This window comes from Mobula birostris, chromosome 8 (genome assembly GCF_030028105.1).
Source record: "Mobula birostris isolate sMobBir1 chromosome 8, sMobBir1.hap1, whole genome shotgun sequence".
Taxonomy (NCBI): Eukaryota; Metazoa; Chordata; class Chondrichthyes; order Myliobatiformes; family Myliobatidae; genus Mobula; species Mobula birostris.
Genome location: NC_092377.1, coordinates 121,188,963 through 121,207,192, shown reverse-complemented (window position 1 = coordinate 121,207,192; position 18,230 = coordinate 121,188,963). Strand labels below are relative to the sequence as shown.

The following is an 18,230-nucleotide window of genomic DNA, read 5'->3' as shown; positions in this document are numbered from 1 at the left end:
GTGTGTTTTCCTGTGAGAAGAGTGGGGGCGTGAGTGGTTGAATAGGAGGTAGTGGCAGCAGAAGCTACTGCTAGGGAGGATGAGACTGGAGGAGACCAAGAAGGAGGCGATGGAGGAAAGATGGGGAGGATAGTCATGGAGAGAGGGATATTGGAAGGTGCTGAGAGCTGGATAGGGGGGATAGGACTGGGAGGAAGGGGAGGAGGGGACGAAAGGAGAGGAACCGAGGAGAGAGGGGAGAGAGCAGGTGGGAGAAGGGGGAGAGGGCAGGAGCAAGTGGGAGGGGACAGAGGGGGAGGGAATTGGGAGAGTGACGAATGGGGATGGGCGGGGCAGCGGGACGGATCAGATAGGGAACGATACTAAAGTGGGAGTAAACACCTGTGCGTGCGTAAGAGACAATAGAAATGAGATCTGTGGTGTCAGTGTGTCGGGGTGGGAGGTGAGTTTACCCTGAGGGTGACTCGCTTATCGGAAGGCGGGGCGTGAATGAACCGATACTGGAGGCAGGTTTTTTTCTTGCATTGCAGTATCAGCGCTTGGAGTTCGGTCATTGTCCACTGGAATCGGTGGCCGGTCCAAACGCTCTAGGTCGAAGATCTATCAGGATCAGCATTAACCAGCTTGCCCCCCACCCAGTTCGAGGCAGAACCTATTGAGATCACGGTGCTGAAGGTACCCGCCTTGCCTGTTCAGATCCAGGGCCGAGACCCACGAAGTTAAAGAGCGAAATGTCCTGGGTGGAACTGCTCGCCGTTCTCTTCTTACTGGCCGGTGTGTTTTCCTCCTTTATTTTTTTTTAAATTTTGATGTGGGATTGAAGGGTGAAGGAGAAAATGTCCGCTATTACGTTCCAACTTCCAAACCCCGTCATGACTCAGAGAAAACGGCATTAAACAGGTAAAGATTGAAGATTTTTCCCTTCCCTTCAATCGCTCACTCCTCCTCCCCCTCCACTCCCAGTAAAAGTCATTTCAATGTGAAGTGTGTGCACTTGCCAGCTCCCGCCGTGTTAGATTACCCACGTAGGAGAATCAGTTTACAAGTCGCAGACACGAGGAAATCTGAAGATGCTGGAAATTCAAGCAACACACGCAAAAAATGCTGGTGAACGCAGCAGGCCAGGCAGCATCTATTGGAAGAGGTACAGTCGACGTTTCGGGCCGGGACGTCCACTTCCTATAGATGCTGCCTGGCCTGCTGCGTTCAACAGCATTTTGTGTGTGTGTTGCTTCAGTTTACAAGTCGCTTGGTATTTTTGTCTTCTCAGCGTGTTCGGAATTGGTGGCGGATCACGCAGCATCAAACTGACAGCCGTTCCCCTGGGGAAGTCCAAAATCTTTTGTAATTCAGCGTTTTTCTTTTTAGTTTCCCTGAGGACGGGGATGGAGTGGGGTGGGGGGGGGGGAGGTGGTGAGGCGTGGAGAGGAGTATGTCACATTACATTGATGGCAGAGAGAAGTCCTGGAGGATGGGGACCTCCGCCATTCGAATATAGCTGACTTAATTTCCCACTCGGAATCAGAATCAAGTTTAATATCACTGGCATACGTCGTGAAATTAGTTGCTTTGCGGCAATGGAAAATTGCAATGCATAATTAAAAAAAGACAAAATTGCAGCAAGAAATATATATTTAATTTTAAAAAGTGCTTAAGCAAGAAAAAAAACATAGCGAGGTTATGAACATGGCTGATGGTGGTGGGGAAAAAGCTGTTCCAGAAACTTTTGAGTGTGTGTCTTCAAGCTCCTGTACCTCCTGCTTGATGGTAGCAATGAGAAGAGCGCATGAACTGGGTGATGGGGATCCTTAATGATTGATAAAGGCTTTTTGAAGCATCACCTTTTGAAGCTGTCCTGGATACTGGCGAGTGCTACTGCCAAAGATGGATTAGCTCGGTTTTTCCAGCCCTGTGCAGTTGCTGCTCATACCAGACAGTGATGCAACCCATTAGAATGCTCTGTGATATATCTGTAGAAATTTGGGAGTCTTGGGTGGCATACCAAGTCTCCTTAAACTCCCAATGAAATATAGCCACAACCCTGTCTTCTTTTGTAATTGTATCAATTTGTTGGATCCAGAATAGATCCTCAGATCTTCTGTGTTGCCAGAGACATGAGGCAGCGAATCCAAACAACTGCAGACTGCAATTCTACCCTGTGCCTCAGTGACCGGCCGGCTGCATCATTCCCCGAGAGGCTGAATGTCATCGGATTTGATGCGCAGAACAAAGTGCTGGTGAGGAGTTCCCTCCCTCCCAGGGGAACAGACACCGCATGAGGCTGAAGCTCAGGAGAGGAACACCCCAGACAGAGTCAACCCATGCCAAGCTGTGGGGCCTGATAATATACCAGGTTAGGTTCTGAAAGACAGCACAGCCCAGCTGACAGATATACATTAATGTCTATCTGGAACAATCCATTGTCCCCTCTGTTTTCAAGATGGCAACCATCATTCCAGTGTAAAGGAGGTGACAGTATCCTGCATAAATGACCATCGTCCGGTGGCATTAACATCAATCATTATGAAATGCTTTGAGTGGCTGGTCATGGAGCACATTAAGGCCTTTCTGCTGGCTACACTGGACCCTTTCCAGTTCACTTATCATTCAAGTGGATCCACTGATGATGCCACAGCCTCTGCCTTCCATTCTGTCCTGTCCCACCTGGAAGATGGAGTTTCACATTCCAGACTGTTCTTTATAGTTCTTTATCATTCACCAGAAACTGGTGGGATAGCAGTCCTTGCTGCATCTCAACACCTCCTTTTGCAATTGGGTACTGGCCAGTTCCATACGGGACATCAGTGACAAATATAACTTCTCTTTAAACACAAAACATATTCAGCAGATGTGATATAATAGTGGTTTTCTCAAAGCACAATGTAGTCTAATATTGCACGTGACCAATTATAGTTTAAACTTCGGCAACAGTCTCATGTCCCAATTAATTGGCATAGTGTCCAAAATAAGCGTAAGGAACCATGGCTATTTTCTCGATTAGTTTTTGTTCTTTTAGAGTTTTCCTAAATAAGAGACTGCCTGGATTAACTGATGGCCCAATTAACTGGAATCATCTGTATTAAATGAAGGAGACATTTAGTTGGATGCCAGAACAAACATTATGTATGAGGCGTCTCCATCTCCGAGCCTACTTCTTCGGCAAGGACTCTTCCACCCCCACCGATGACCCCTTCTCCCGTCTTCAACCCTCCTCTTCTTCATGGACACCCCGCTCTGGTCTTCTGCCTGCTCTGGATCTCCTTATCGCTAACTGCCAACGGGACATCAACCGTCTCAACTTCACCGCACCTTGTCCCTATTCCAACCTCACTCCTTCGGAACGCTCTGCTCTCCAATCCCTCCGCACTAATCCTAACCTTATTATTAAACCCGCCGATAAGGGGGGTGCTGTTGTAGTCTGGCGTACTGACCTCTACTTTGCCAAGGCACAGCCACAACTCGCGGATACCTCCTCTTATTTAACCCTCGATTGTGACCCCACTAAGGAGCACTAGGCCATTGTCTCCCACACCATCACCGACTTTATCCGCTCAGGGGATCTCCCATCCACTGCTACCAACCTTATAGTTTCCACACCTCGCACTTATCATTTCTACCTCCTACCCAAGATCCACAAACCTGCCTGTCCTGGCAGACCTATTGTCTCAGCTTGCTCCTGCCCCACCGAACTCCTATCTGCATACCTCGACACGGTTTTATCCCCCCTTGCTCAATCCCTTCCTACCTATGTTCATGACACTTCTCATGCTCTTAAACTTTTCGATAATTTTAAGTTCCCTAGCCCCCACCGCTTTATTTTCACCATGGATGTCCAGTCCTTATATACTTCCATCCCCCATCAGGAAGGTCTCAAAGCTCTATGCTTCCTTTTGGATTCCAGACCTAATCAGTTCCCCTCTACCACCACTCTGCTCCGTCTAACGGAATTAGTCCTTACTCTTAATAATTTCTCCTTTGGCTCCTCCCACTTCCTCCAAACTAAAGGTGTAGCTATGGGCACCCGTATGGGTCCTAGCTATGCCTGCCTTTTTGTTGGCTTTGTGGAACAATCTATGTTCCGTGCCTATTCTGGTATCTGTCCCCCCGCTTTTCCTTCGCTACATCGACGACTGCATTGGCGCTGCTTCCTGCACGCATGCAGAGCTCGTTGACTTTATTAACTTTGCCTCCAACTTTCACCCTGCCCTCAAGTTTACCTGGTCCATTTCCGACACCTCCCTCCCCTTTCTAGATCTTTCTGTCTCTGGAGACAGCTTATCCACTGATGTCTACTATAAGCCTACTGACTCTCACAGCTATCTGGACTATTCCTCTTCTCACCCTGTCTCTTGCAAAAACACCATCCCCTTATGGCAATTCCTCCGTCTCCACCGCATCTGCTCTCAGGATGAGGCTTTTCATTCTAGGATGAGGGAGATGTCTTCCTTTTTTAAAGAAAGGGGCTTCCCTTCCTCCACTATCAACTCTGCTCTTAAATACATCTCCCCCATTTCACGTACGTCTGCTCTCACTCCATCCTCCCGCCACCCCACTAGGAATAGGGTTCCCCTGGTCCTCACCTACCACCCCACCAGCCTCCGGGTCCAGCATATTATTCTCCGTAACTTCTGCCACCTCCAACGAGATCCCACCACTAAGCACATCTTTCCCTCCCCCCTCCCCCGCTTTCCGCAGGGAATGCTCCCTACGCGACTCCCTTGTCCATTCGTCCCCCCCATCCCTCCCTACTGATCTCCCTCCTGGCACTTATCCGTGTAAGCGGAACAAGTGCTACACATGCCCTTACACTTCCTCCCTTACCACTATTCAGGGCCCCAAACAGTCCTTCCAGGTGAGGCAACACTTCACCTGTGAGTCGGCTGGGGTGATATACTGCGTCCGGTGCTCCCGATGTGGCCTTTTATATATTGGCGAGACCCGACGCAGACTGGGAGACCACTTTGCTGAACACCTACGCTCTGTCCGCCAGAGAAAGCAGGATCTCCCAGTGGCCACACATTTTAATTCCACATCCCATTCCCATTCTGACATGTCTATCCACGGCCTCCTCTACTGTAAAGATGAAGCCACACTCAGGTTGGAGGAACAACACCTTATATTCCGTCTGGGTAGCCTTCAACCTGATGGCATGAACATCGACTTCTCTAACTTCCGCTAATGCCCCACCTCCCTCTCGTACCCCATCTGTTACTTATTTTTATACGCACATTCTTTCTCTCACTCTCTTTTTTCTCCCTCTGTCCCTCTGAATATACCCCTTGCCCATCCTCTGGGTCCCCCCCTCCCTGTCTTTCTTCCCAGACCTCCTGTCCCATGATCCTCTCGTATCCCCTTTTGCCAATCACCTGTCCAGCTCTTGGCTCCATCCCTCCCCCTCCTGTCTTCTCCTATAATTTTGGATCTCCCCCTCCCCCTCCGACTTTCAAATCCCTTACTCACTCTTCCTTCAGTTAGTCCTGACGAAGGGTCTCGGCCTGAAACGTCGACTGCACCTCTTCCTAGAGATGCTGCCTGGCCTGCTGCGTTCACCAGCAACTTTGATGTGTGTTGCTTGAATTTCCAGCATCTGCAGAATTCCTGTTGTATGAGGATATAGTCCTCATCTGGGAAAATGGGATTCAAGTAGGTGAACAAAGATATTCAGCACTGATATGATGGATTGAAAAGCCTGTTCCTGAGCTGTAAGATCCCTCCCCCCCACCTCATCCTTTTTCATATTGCACTGTTTCGATGGCAGTACGTATCAGAAAGGATATTGGAGTGGACTCTGCAGTGTCTGCTGGAGAGCAAGGGTCCCTTAGAGAGGGGAGGGGATGGTGAGGAACTGGAGGGGGCGAGGAGATGGGAAAGGGAAGGTTGGTGGAAATTTTTAGGAATTACTAGATTGTCAGTGTTCTGGTGAGAATAGGGAAGTATAGAATGTGCAGTCTGGTACAAAAATAGAAATGGTGAGAGCAGCTGAAACTGATTCTTCAATTCTTTGTTTATTTTTCTCAAATTAGTCTATTTTTATTAGGGTACTTTTGCATTAGATTCTTAGTTTTAACTGAGATTCACCTCCCCAATGGCACAAACCCCTCGTCCCTCTGTTTCCTCACCTTCTCTTCATCCATGCTGGGTACATGTGGAGCGGGGAGGACAAAATGTCACTCCCACCTTTTAGAAAAGAGAAGGGGTGCAAAATGGGGGAGAACCAAGTGCTGACAGCTTCCATAGAGTAATTTTTGCAGTTCGCCACTTTGTTGTAAAATGAGTAAAATTTCTATTAAATTGATTTCTCCTGGTGGGGAGAATGTTGTGAAAACAAATGCTGTGATACTGGAACTCAGCGGGTCACACAGTGGAAAGGATTCTGACCATCCCCCACGGAGGAACTCAGTGGGTCATCTCAATCCAGGGAAACTGACTCTTTCACCCTCCCTCCCCCAACTTACCCTCACACGTGCACTCTACTACCCTCAGACCATAAGACATAGGAACAGAATTAGGCCATTCTGCCAATCAAGTCCGCTCCACCATTGCCGAATTATTGTCCTTCTCAACTCCATCCTTCTGCCTTTTCACTGTAACCTTTTACACACTGATTAATGAAGAACCTATTTAAGTATATGAGTGACTTGACTTCCAAGCCATCTGTGCAAATGAATTCCATGGATTCACCACCCTCTTGCTAAAGAAATAGCTCCTCAACACTGTTTTAAAAGGATGTCCCATATTTTGAGGCTGTGCCCTCTGGTCCTGGGCTCCACCGCTATCAGTCATCCTCTCCACATCCAGTTGATGGACCCTTCAGTAATTTCAAAGTTCAATATACAATAGGTTTCAATGAGATTTCAACCTCATCTTTACAGACTCCAGCAAGTACAGGCCCAGAGCCTTCAAACTCTCCACATACTTACCATTTTCATTCCAGGAATTTCACTTGAACCTCCTGTGTACCCTCTCATTGTGAGTTTCATTGAAAGTGGTGTCACAGGTAGATAGGGTCGTAAAGAAAGCTTTCAGCACATTGGCCTTCGTAAATCAATGTATTGAGTACAGGAGATGGGATGTTATGTCGAAGTTGCATAAGACTTTGGTGAGGCCTAATTCGGACTACTGTGCATCTCTTCCATTTCACATATGTATGCTCTCACCCCATCCTTCCTGCACCCTACCAGGGATAGGGTTCCTCTTGTCCTCACCTACCACACCTCCAGCCTCTGCATCCAATGCATAATTCTCCACAACTTCCGCCATCTCCAAGGGGATCCCACCACCAAACATATCTTTCCCTCCTTCCCCCCCCCCACACTACTTTTTGCTTTCCATAGGGATCGCTCCCAACAAGGCTCTCTTGTCCATTCATCCCTCCCCACTTAACTCCCTCCTGGCAGTTATCCTTGTGTTACATAAACAGCAACAATGAATATCAATCGAGACAGGTTATATAAAAGCAACCAAACATTTATAAACACGGATAAATGATAAGGGAAAAAAAACGAAAACTTTAACCGGAAGTTAACCAATATGCAGCCGTTCAACAACTCGTCACTCAGCACTGGTTCTTAAAGTGTTAAATGTGATAACAGTTCTTAAAGCGATAAAGTCAGATACAGTTCTTAAAATGGCAAATTCGAAAGTCCAACAGATTTATACTTTCAATTGGGAGAGACTTCTCTGGAGAAAGATTTCTTCATAGACATGACTTTCCTGCTGGTTCTGCCCACAGGATTCACGATGCTGGAAATAAACAGTTTAAAACAACTGACCTTAAATTCTTTTAGAGAAAGCAAACCTTTGCATGAACTCTTTGCTCTTTTTGGCAAGAGTGATCTCGGTGCAGGTCACTACTCTTCCAATGAAGGCTCAATAAGGTCAATCATTTATTAAGCTGTCAAACGATGCCAACTCCTCTCGATCCTTCGATCCTGTACTTCAATAAAGTCTTTACTCTCCCTTCTACTGTTGGAACTGAGTAAATCAGCACATCGGGCCAAAAATTTCCAGTCCAATAATATTGCATCTTGCAATAGAATGCAACAATCCGTTTTAAAAATGAAACTGCATTCCAAAAAGAAGCACGCAACAGAAACAGAGACACAGCATGTTCTACCTGGAAAACTATAAACTAAAAACTAACTGCGTCATCTGGGCTCGACCCCTATATACCCATGGGGCACATGTCAGCACATGACCTCACATCGGCGGGAAAATCACGTCAGGTGACCTCCAAAAGACCATTACATCATTCTCACACAAAAAAAAAACATCACCTTGAGCATGTAACACTTGCAAGTGGAACAAGTGATACACCGGCCCCAAACTTACACCCTCACTACCATTAAGGGCCCCATCCCGGTGAGCTGACATTTCACCTCTGAGTCTTTTGGGGTCATGCACTGTGTCCGGTGCACCCAGTGTGGCCTCCTTTATATCGGTGAGACCTGACATAGATTTGGAGACCACTTCGCCAAGCACCTACACTCCGTCCACCAGAAAAAGCGGAATCTTCCAATGCCCACCCATTTTCGTTCCAGTTCCCAATATATCTATTTACGTCCTCTTCCATTGTTGTGATGACGTCACTCTTAGGTTGGCAGAACAACACCTTATACTCTGTTTGAGTAGCTTCCAATCTGATGGCATGTACATTGATTTCTCAGACTTGCAGTCATGACCCTCTCCCCTTGCTTCACCATTCCCCATCCGCTTTTCCCTCTCTCACCTTATCTCCTTGCCCACCCATCACCTCCCTCTAGTGCTCCTACCCTCCTTTTCTTTCTTCCATGGTCTTCGCTCCTCTTCTTTCAGACTTCCCCCTTCTCCAGCCCTGTATCTCTTTCACCAATCGACTTCCCAGCTCTTTACTTGATTCCCCCCCCCCACTTCAGGTTTCAGCTATCAGCTTGTGTTTCCCTCTCCCCTCCGCCCCGCACCTTTTAAATCTACTCCTCAGCCTTTTCCCCCAGTCCTGTGGAAGAGTCTCAGTCCAAAATATCGACTGTACTCTTTTCCTTAGATGCTATCTGGCCTGCTGAGTTCCTCCAGCATTTTGTGTGTGTTGCTTGGATTTCCAGCATCTGCAGGTTTTCTCTTGTTTGTGATCGGAGTATAGTGTGCAGTTTTGGCCACCTGCCTAGAAGAAAGATGTAAATAAGGATGAAAGAGTTCAGTGAAAATTAACAAGGATATTGCCATGTCTGGAGGAACAGAGTTTCAAGGAAAATATTAATAGGTTAGGACTATTCCTTGGGATATAGAAGATGAAGCAGAAATATGACAGAGGTATACAAAATTCTGAGTGATATAGATATGGTAAATTCAAACAGGTTTTTTCCACTGAGGTTGAGAGGGATTACAAGTATGGAGTTAAGGTTGAAAGGTGAAAAGTTTAAGAGGACATTGACAGGAAACCTCTTCACTCAGAGGGACATGAGAGTGTGGAAGGAGCTGCCAGCACAAGTTGTGCATACTGGCTCAATTTCAAAGAACACGTGGTTGTGAGGGGTACGGTGGGCTATGGTCTGGATGCAGGTCGATGGGGCTAGGTAGTTAAAATGGTGTGGCATGGATTAGATTTGCTGAAGGACATGTTTCTCTCCTGTACTTTTCTGTGGCTCTTACATTGAATACTAACTTTGGGAGTGATGTTGAGTGACATTGAACATTGGGTGATGGTGAATGATGTTGGGTTTGGGAGTAACACTTGGTTTGGTTGTGGGAAATGGGTGTGATGTTGAGTGACATTCAATATTGGATTTGGGTTGGAGTTGGATGATATGCTTTGGGGTGATGTTGGGTCTGGCTATGGTTTGTGAAGTTGAATATTGGGTTTGGCATTGAGTGACACTGAATATTGTGTTTGTTGCTGATGTTGAGGGACATTGAACATTGGTTTTGGGGGTAACATTGAACGTTGGGTCTGAGGATGATAGTGAATGGCAGTGGGTTTGTTGATGACATCGAGTGATGTTGAATGGTAAGCTTGGAGTGACATTGGATTTGAGCACAAGATACGGGAGTCACATTGAATGATGGTTTTCAGGTGGTGACGGGTGACAATCTGTTTAGAGGTGACGTTGGGTTTGAACTTGGCATTGGCTATTGCATGCCAGGTTCAGCCTTGGACCGGGCACCGATAAATGTCTCTCTGTTCTTTCCCCTCTTGTTCTCCCCTATTTGCTGGTGCCTGGCATGTGAAGGTGGAGCCCGTTGTCATGGGCTTCATGGGGAAACTATTGGTACTGCGCTGCCAATTCGTGGACCCTCAGGTGACCTGGCTGAAGAACCCATCAGGGGCCAAGCAGAACCTGGCCATGCACAACCCCCAGATGGGCACCCAATGGAAACTGGGGGCTGCATGCACTTTTGGAATTTCAGCCTGGACAGCGCCACTTTCCTTATTGACTGTCTCATCATGTCCAATGTCAGCATCTAGCTGTGAGTTTACCTATCCCGAGGGCAATCAGGAAGCAACCACCAACCTCACCATGCTGGGTAGGCATCAACCCCCATAATATTCTCCTGCCCCCCTCCTCGTCCTCACTGTCCCGAGAAGGGATGGACCCTAGGACCCTTTCACATTTCTTCACACCTCTTCCCCACATTGTCACCATACTGAGTAAGGAACCATCCTGACCCTTTGGCACCCTCCGGCACCCTCCTCCCTCCACTGCAGCAATTTGCCAAGATGCATTAGACAACAACTTCCATCTCTCTGTTTCTTCACCTCTCTCCATACCCCCCAATAGCACCTCTGCCCCTGCCCCCTACTCACCATCTCCAGTAATCACTCAGACAATTCCCAGCACCTGTCCACACATCCCACTCTCTGTGTCCCAGATGTCCTATTCTCCTGCCTTTTCACTGTAACCTTTGACGCCCCGACGAATCAAGAACGCGTCAGCCTCTGCTTTAAATATACTCCATGACTTGGCCTTCACAACTGTCCGTGTCAATAAATTCCACAGATTCACCACCCTCTGGCTAAAGAAATTCCCCCTCATCTCTGTCCTTCTATTCTGAGGTTGTGCCTTCTGGTCCTAGACCTTCCCACTATAGGAAACATCTTCTCCCTGTCAACTCTATGCTTTTCAATATTTCATGGATTTCAGTGAGAATCCCGCCCCCCCCCCCGCCCCCATTCGTCTACAGTACAGGTCCAAAGCCCCTCATGTTAACCCTTTCACTCCCAGCATATTTTTCAGGAACCTCCTGCGGACCTTCTCCACAGCCAGCACATCTTTACTTAGATTTGAAACCTTTTATATGCCATGGCCCAATCCCATTAAGCAAGTGGTTTGTGGACCCCAGTTTGGGGATTCCTGACTTGGGTAATCCCCATGAGCTCTACCCCATCCCCTACCGGACTGGGGTGGGTAACACCATTTGGCTTGTGCAATTGGGACCATGTTTGAGCCTCCATTGATCTTGTTGCCTTGCAGCCGAGCCGGATATCAATGGCAGCCCGCTGCCAGTCAAGTCCGGGACATCTCCAGTGTCCGTGGCCGGTTGTATCACAGCAGGTGGAAAGCCCCCGGCCTCTATTATCTGGCATGGCACTGTACCCGGGAACGCCACCATGTAACTGAGGCAGAACATGGATGGCAATACCACCATTACCAGTAGGAAGCTGGACAGAATGAAGCTGGAGGGTGTGGTCATCCAGCAAACACTGGCGCGACCCAAGGTCACCAACATCGCTTTGTCTTTCCAGCGTGAGTACCATGGACATTGTGACACAGGGAATGGACTGGATCACAGATACAGGGAAGCAGATAGGGGAGGGAGGATTCACGGAATGAGGGGGAATGGGTGTAAGGTGAGTGTCACAGATCAGGATGGGAGGAGGGAGGGACTAGAAGGGGTGTGAGAGGGGTCACAGTTGGGGAGCATTGCAGGGGCTGGAGGGTGTCACAGACTGGGAAGGGAGAGGGTAACAGACCAGGAGTGAAAGGGAGGGAGAGGGGTCACAGAAGGGGAGCAATGTAGAGGGATATAGTGGTGGGAAGGGGGTCGTCACAGAGCCAGGAGTGTGGAAGAGGGAGGGAGGTCTCAGATGGGGGTGGGTGCACGTTTGATGGGCTGTGGTGTTCTACCCCCCCCAACAGATCTCCCCCCCCCCCCCACATCGACACCTTTTGAGGGCTACCTGGACAGAGACCATGTTCCTCATATGTGTAACATGAAGGCTAATCCGGCTGCCAGTGACTACCGATGATACATCTGAGTGTCCATAAGCAGTCTGTTCACCACCAGTTTGATTTTTAACCCCCCCTCCCCAACATGGAGAGGAGTGGAGTGAGTCAGCATGCTGCCAGTGGAAAGGTACGCTGGAACCTCAGCTGGGACCCCATGCAAGCAGCTTCCGCAGGAGAATTCCGGCTACAGAATTGGTTGGGAACCTTGTTGGAGCTAGAATTGGTGTGGATTTGCTAAGCAAACTCTCTGTTCATGCTGGAGACTTCAAGCTCTGTGGGCACAGACACACAGATCCTGCTGGGTGATGCCTGAGCTTCCCACGGGAGCCCATCCTGCCCCATGGCACCAACCCCCAACTCAAAATTTCCCCAGTTCCTCTACATCACCTCTGAACTCTATGACACCACCTCCCCTACACCCCTCCCTGTCTCTGCAACCCTCTCCAGCCCCCACACACCTCCCCATTTTAGTGTCAGACGGTTTGTTAAGTTCCACCCTAGCACATTGACCTCCTCTTGGTCTCCCTGCTTAGGAATGTTGGAGACATCCCCAGTGGGGTGAGGACAGTGGGCCACCAGCTGACCATAGATCTGGTGACCTACCAGTTGAGCAGCACTTTCAGTTGCATTGCCAGCAACTCCCTAGGCTGAACCAGCGACAGCATTGATATCCTTGTCTGAGGTAGGAAGCCATTTCTGCTTGGACGTCTGTCCTCCAGGTTTGGGGGTGGGGTGCCTCACCATCCTGGTCTGGGAGGGGAGTTGGGGTCAGTACTCTGTTTCATGATAATTTCTTTGTACATTGCATCGTGTGGGAAATGTGGTTGTCGCTGCTGAAAATACTTCCTGTTCCTTCAAGGGCCAAAAGCAGCAGTGGTGTGTGTGTGTGTGTGTGTGTGTGTGTGGGTAGGGTTTGGCCTTAGTAATAATTAGTGTAAAGGAACAGAGATTTGTCTGTTACATGGTCTGCAAGTAATGGAAACATAGCCCACTCTATTCCTGGTTACGTTTCTTCATTCAGAATATCTATGGTGTTGTGAACATCCCATGTGAGCATGTGTACATGTATGAATTTGTGTGTGTATGTACGGGAAATGATTGCTTACGCTGACACATCAATATGATAGAAAAATGCGTATTAGCTCATGGGCTCAGGGATGCAGGGAACACACAGACGATCAACAATTATGAAGGAAAGGAAACGATGCCAAGCAGGACAATAGTGCTGAAATTAACTGCCATTTCAGACAGGTCCATGGTTACACAGGAGTCGGGACATCACGTTACAACTGTACCAATTGTTGTTGGGAACAGACTTGGAGTTCCGTGCACAGTTCTCATCATCCAGATATAAGAAGGATGTGATTGTGTAAGACAGTGCAGAAAATATTTGTGGCAATGTTACCAGGACTGGAGGGCTTGAGCTACAAGGAGAGACCAGATAGGCTGTGACTGTTGCCCCTGGTGCAAAGTAGGGTTGACCGGACACAGGTGTTTAAACTCATGAGAGGTGCGTGGTCGGTCTGTAGTGCTCTGTACTTGAGGTTGAAGAACGGGGTAGTTCAAAGGGAAGTGCCTGTACTTGAAACTGGTGGTGTGGGACCTCCTGCGAGAAGATGCCATGACCCAGATGGTGGGAATCTTATCACAATGGAAGTAACCTTCTTGAGGCAACACCTCCTATAGATGCTACTTAAGGTAGGGAGGAATGCGCCCGAGATGAATTGGGCTGAGTGACTGGTGCATTGGAGTTGTTGTCGCAGGTCACAATACAACCAGCAGGACTGCTGAGCTTAGCCGGACAGGTTGCACCTGGAACTGACAGTGGCCAGAGATATGTTGCTGATGAGCAACAGGTTCCTTTTGAATGGGCTGCTGAGAGAGAAGCTGGATGAGTGAGCGAAGGAAGTTGTGGGGAATGAGTAATGGCTTCCTGCATCAATATGAGAGCACATCAGACACCTGACGTGATTGTCAGCTACAGAAACTTCTACCGATAACAGCAGGCTAAGGGAGGAATTGTCTCACTCAGCTTATGTTTATCTATTGTATTGCTACTGTCACAGAACAAACCTTGTAGGAAAAAGACATACAGTAGTTGGGGAAGGGCTGCTGAGTGGCACAGCAGGTAGAGGCACTTCCTCCCAGTTCTTTTGAGCAAGGTTAGATCCTTAAATCTGGTGCTCTGTGTGTGTGTGTGTGTGTGTGTGTGTGTGTGTGTGTGTGTGTGTGGTTAACGCATCCTGCCTGTAGTTGTGTGGGTATCCCTTGGGTACTCTGATTTCCACATGCATCTCCATGGGGTAACCACTCACTATAAATAGACTTCCCCTCAGTAAGGTTAAAGTTGCAATAAATTTCCTGGGAATTCTGGAATTCAGAAAATGCTGGGAATACTCAGGTTGTGTGGTACTTGTGGCGAAAAGAGAGGTCATTGGTTTGAGTACAAATTCGTTCATCAGCTCTGGGAAAGGAACCAAATTAGCTTGTTTGCAGTTCTAGAGGTGGTGGGGTAGAGAAGGGTAAACTGAGGGCAAGTATCTCCAGTAGGGTGGGACCAAGTGTGTTAACATGCATTAAAAGACAGCAGGGACACCTCAGTCTGCATTGTGCTGCTGACGGGCAGGGCTGTGAGACGTCACTGGTGGGTGAGGCTCTATAAATGTAGGGAGAGTAAGTGGCTGATCTCACACACAGGCAAAGGAGAGAAAGAAAATGCTGCCTAACCTCACAGAATTTGCCGTCAAGACTAGGACTTGCCCAGACGCGGTGTGGAGGTGTTGTTGTCCCAGGTTGTTTTGGGCCTCGCTGTAACAGATTATAGACAAGGTGGAGTGTGTTTTTTTTTGTAGGAAGGGATTATCGGCTGGGAAGGTGGTCCTTTGTGTGTGGTTCAGTGGTCTGTGAGTTTGTAGGCGGATCTGTTGGTCTGTTATTCAAAGCAGTCAGTGCAGCAACACTCTCTGCCTATGTGGGGCCTCCCCATTCTTCTGCCGAATGATATGTCTGAACAGAAAGTGTCCGATCGAACCTTGGCAGCTGTGGACATTTTACTGACTTTCAGAGTGTGTCGGGCCAGGCTCTCTCATTTGAGTCTGTGTGCCAGTCATGAGGAAATCGTTGAAATTTGATTTTCAGGTGCAACAGGTTATTTGTTTAATATTTACAGATACAGCACTGTAACAGGCCCCTCTGGCCACACAAGCCCTCACTACCCGACCTCAAACCAGAACCGTACCCCGCCCACCCCCAGTCATCTGGTGTGTGTTAAGTAGCAAAGTACAGACCTTCCGGCCCTTCATTCCCATTCTATCCGGAAAGATTGACTGTTCATTGAACTTGCATAGATGTTGTCTGACCTGGTGAGTTCCTCCAGTTATTGTGTGTGCAACTTTCAATATTTGGTAGATTTCAATGAGATCACCCTTATCCTTGTGAGGAGAGATTAAGCCGTAAGGACGGAGTTTCTCTGGAGGTTAGGAGAATGACAGGAGGTCTCAATGAGATGCAAAACCGTCAGAAGTGAGGAAGGATTGTGATTGAGGGTCAGGATAGTCTTCATGGGCCGAATAGACTACTTTAAGGCTCCTGATAGCAGATCCAGTGATGATAGTACTGTTAATCTGTCCACCACTGTTGTCCCTCTGCTTAGCAAGCCGTGAGCTGGACCCATCACAGGCGGCATGTGCCTTGTGCCTCCTGGCTACTGAGGCCAGGAGAGTGGGCTTGTCGTAGAAGTCCATCCCCTTCTGCTGCAGAGGAGAGCCCCTTTCTCATGGCCTGTGCTGCCCCCTCAACCCAGCCTTCAGGCAACAACAGAGGGTGATTGCTGGCAGAGGTGGGGATGGTTATCTGTGCTGTGGCTGTCGTGATTGAAATGTCACCACCCACAGTTTCACTAGCTCAGACTGTTAATGTTATCTCACACATCTGAAATCCTCATCAAAGCCATATCCATTCTACAAAGGAGGCAGTGCATTTTGTCCCTTCCACTAGAGGTTTCCCTTTGCAATCTCTCCAATATCCGCATGATGTAGATCATTTACAGACATGGGCAGAGAAGTGGCTGATGGACTCTAATCCAGGCGAGTGTGAGGCAGTGCACTTTGGGAGGTCACATGTAAAGGGGTGGTAAAGAGTGAATTGCTCAGAAATATTTACTAGGGTGATGTCTGGATTTGATAGCACATATTCTTAGGATAGGTTGAGTGAGCTGAGGTTGGAGTGTAGGAGCATAAGAGATGACTTGACAGACGTGTACAAGATGTGAGTGGCGTAGATAGAGTGGATAGCCAGGGACTTTTTCCCGGGGCTAGAAATGGCTAATATGAGAGTGCATAGTTTCAAGATGATAGGAGGAAAATATAGGGTGATTTCAGAGGTATTTTTTTTTAACATAGCAAATGAAACTCAAGATTGTTTAATATCACTTCCTGAACACAAGTGAAAAGGAGAACTAAATAATTGTTACTGTGGATCTGATACAGCATTAAAAAAGCACAATAAAATAAAGTATTAATCATAAAAACACATTAAGCATAAATACATAAAACAGAATATATACCAAGATTGATTCGAAAGTGCCTGGAACACACTGCCAGAGGTTGTGGTAGAGGGAGATACATTTGGGATAGTTGAGTCTCTTGGACAGTCACATGTATGGTCGAACAATAGAGGGCTCTGTGGGAGGGAGGGGTTGGATTGACCTTGGAGTAAGTTGAAAGATTAGTACAACTTCGTGGGCTGAAGGGTCTGTACTGTGCTGTACTATTCTAAGAATGGCAGTACATTGAACGGTGTGGATGTGGGGGTTGAAAGCGGTTGCACAAGTAGACAGGGTGGTTCTGGGTCTGGTGATGTTGCACACAATTTGGAGCTCACCTTGAACTTCTCTGTCACTCAGGCACACACCACCTTCCCAACATCGCTCGCAATCCATCTCCAACAAATGGGTCTCCCTCCGGGCCATATCCTACAACTGGTTCTCCCCTGCATCTTCTCTCTTCATTTCCCGGCGAACCAAAACAGAAAACCCAAGACCAGCCATAGTGTCCTTCAAGAAGAAAACCTCCCCCTAGTTGGATGGCACACGTTCCTCATCGTCCCTTATCTTCAACAATAACCTGAACAGGCTGACAGCAGAACAGACTGCTCTTACAGAACTGCTAAATGGAATACATACAGTATAACAGTAACAATATGAACCAGGGCATTACACTACACTATTATTGATTCACTGAACTATCACACACATATTGATGACTATATGATAATATAAACAAACATTTTAAACAAGCATTGGAATGTTACATTGCCAGAAAACAAAAAAGAACAATTCTACACAACAATTCAACAGTGGTAAAGAAGGCAGACAGCCCATTTGCCTGTGAGTGGTGCAAATGTATAAATCTTTGGGCAGGCTGCAGCTGGAGTGTTGCATGCTGTTCTGGTCACCCCATTATAGGAAGGATGTGGGCTCTCTGGGGAGGGTGCACATGAGCTTTCTCAGCATGCTGCCTGGGTTACTGGGCAAGCACCTTGGGGAGGTTGTTCAAATCTGGGTTTTCTCTGGAGTGGTGGAGACTGAGGGAAGACCTCATAGAGGTTTATGGGAGTATGAGAGACAGAGGCAGAGTAGATGGCCAGTATCTTTTTTCCCATGGTTGAGGAAGGAGGTTTAAAGGAGATGTGGGACTTTCCCGGGAACCGGTTCTGTGGTCTTTGTTGTCGGAAGGCGTACACCACAAAACCGGTCACATACAGCTTGGTCAGACAAGGCTCTATTCAAAATCCCACGGCACTGGAAGGGGTCCTTTGGCTCATTGTGTCAGTGCCACCCTCTTTGCCTATCTGTACTAACATGTCTGCGTGCAGACGCTGGATGAGTGGCTGTGGGTTGGTGTTGACGGATCCCTGTCGGGGGAGATGAGCACTCGGACTCCACCTCTGTGAGATTGGGCAGACGGTGGTGGACAGAAAAGCCTCTCCATTCGTGGGTTTGGTCACTGTCATGTGCAGGATCCCAGT

The 18,230-nt window shown here is 47.9% G+C and overlaps 1 pseudogene; it reads left to right on the top strand.

Moving 5' to 3' along the window:
* The first annotated feature begins 368 nt into the window (after positions 1–368).
* LOC140201647 (nectin-2-like) overlaps positions 369–18,230 on the top strand; it is a 43,873-nt pseudogene continuing 26,011 nt past the window's right edge.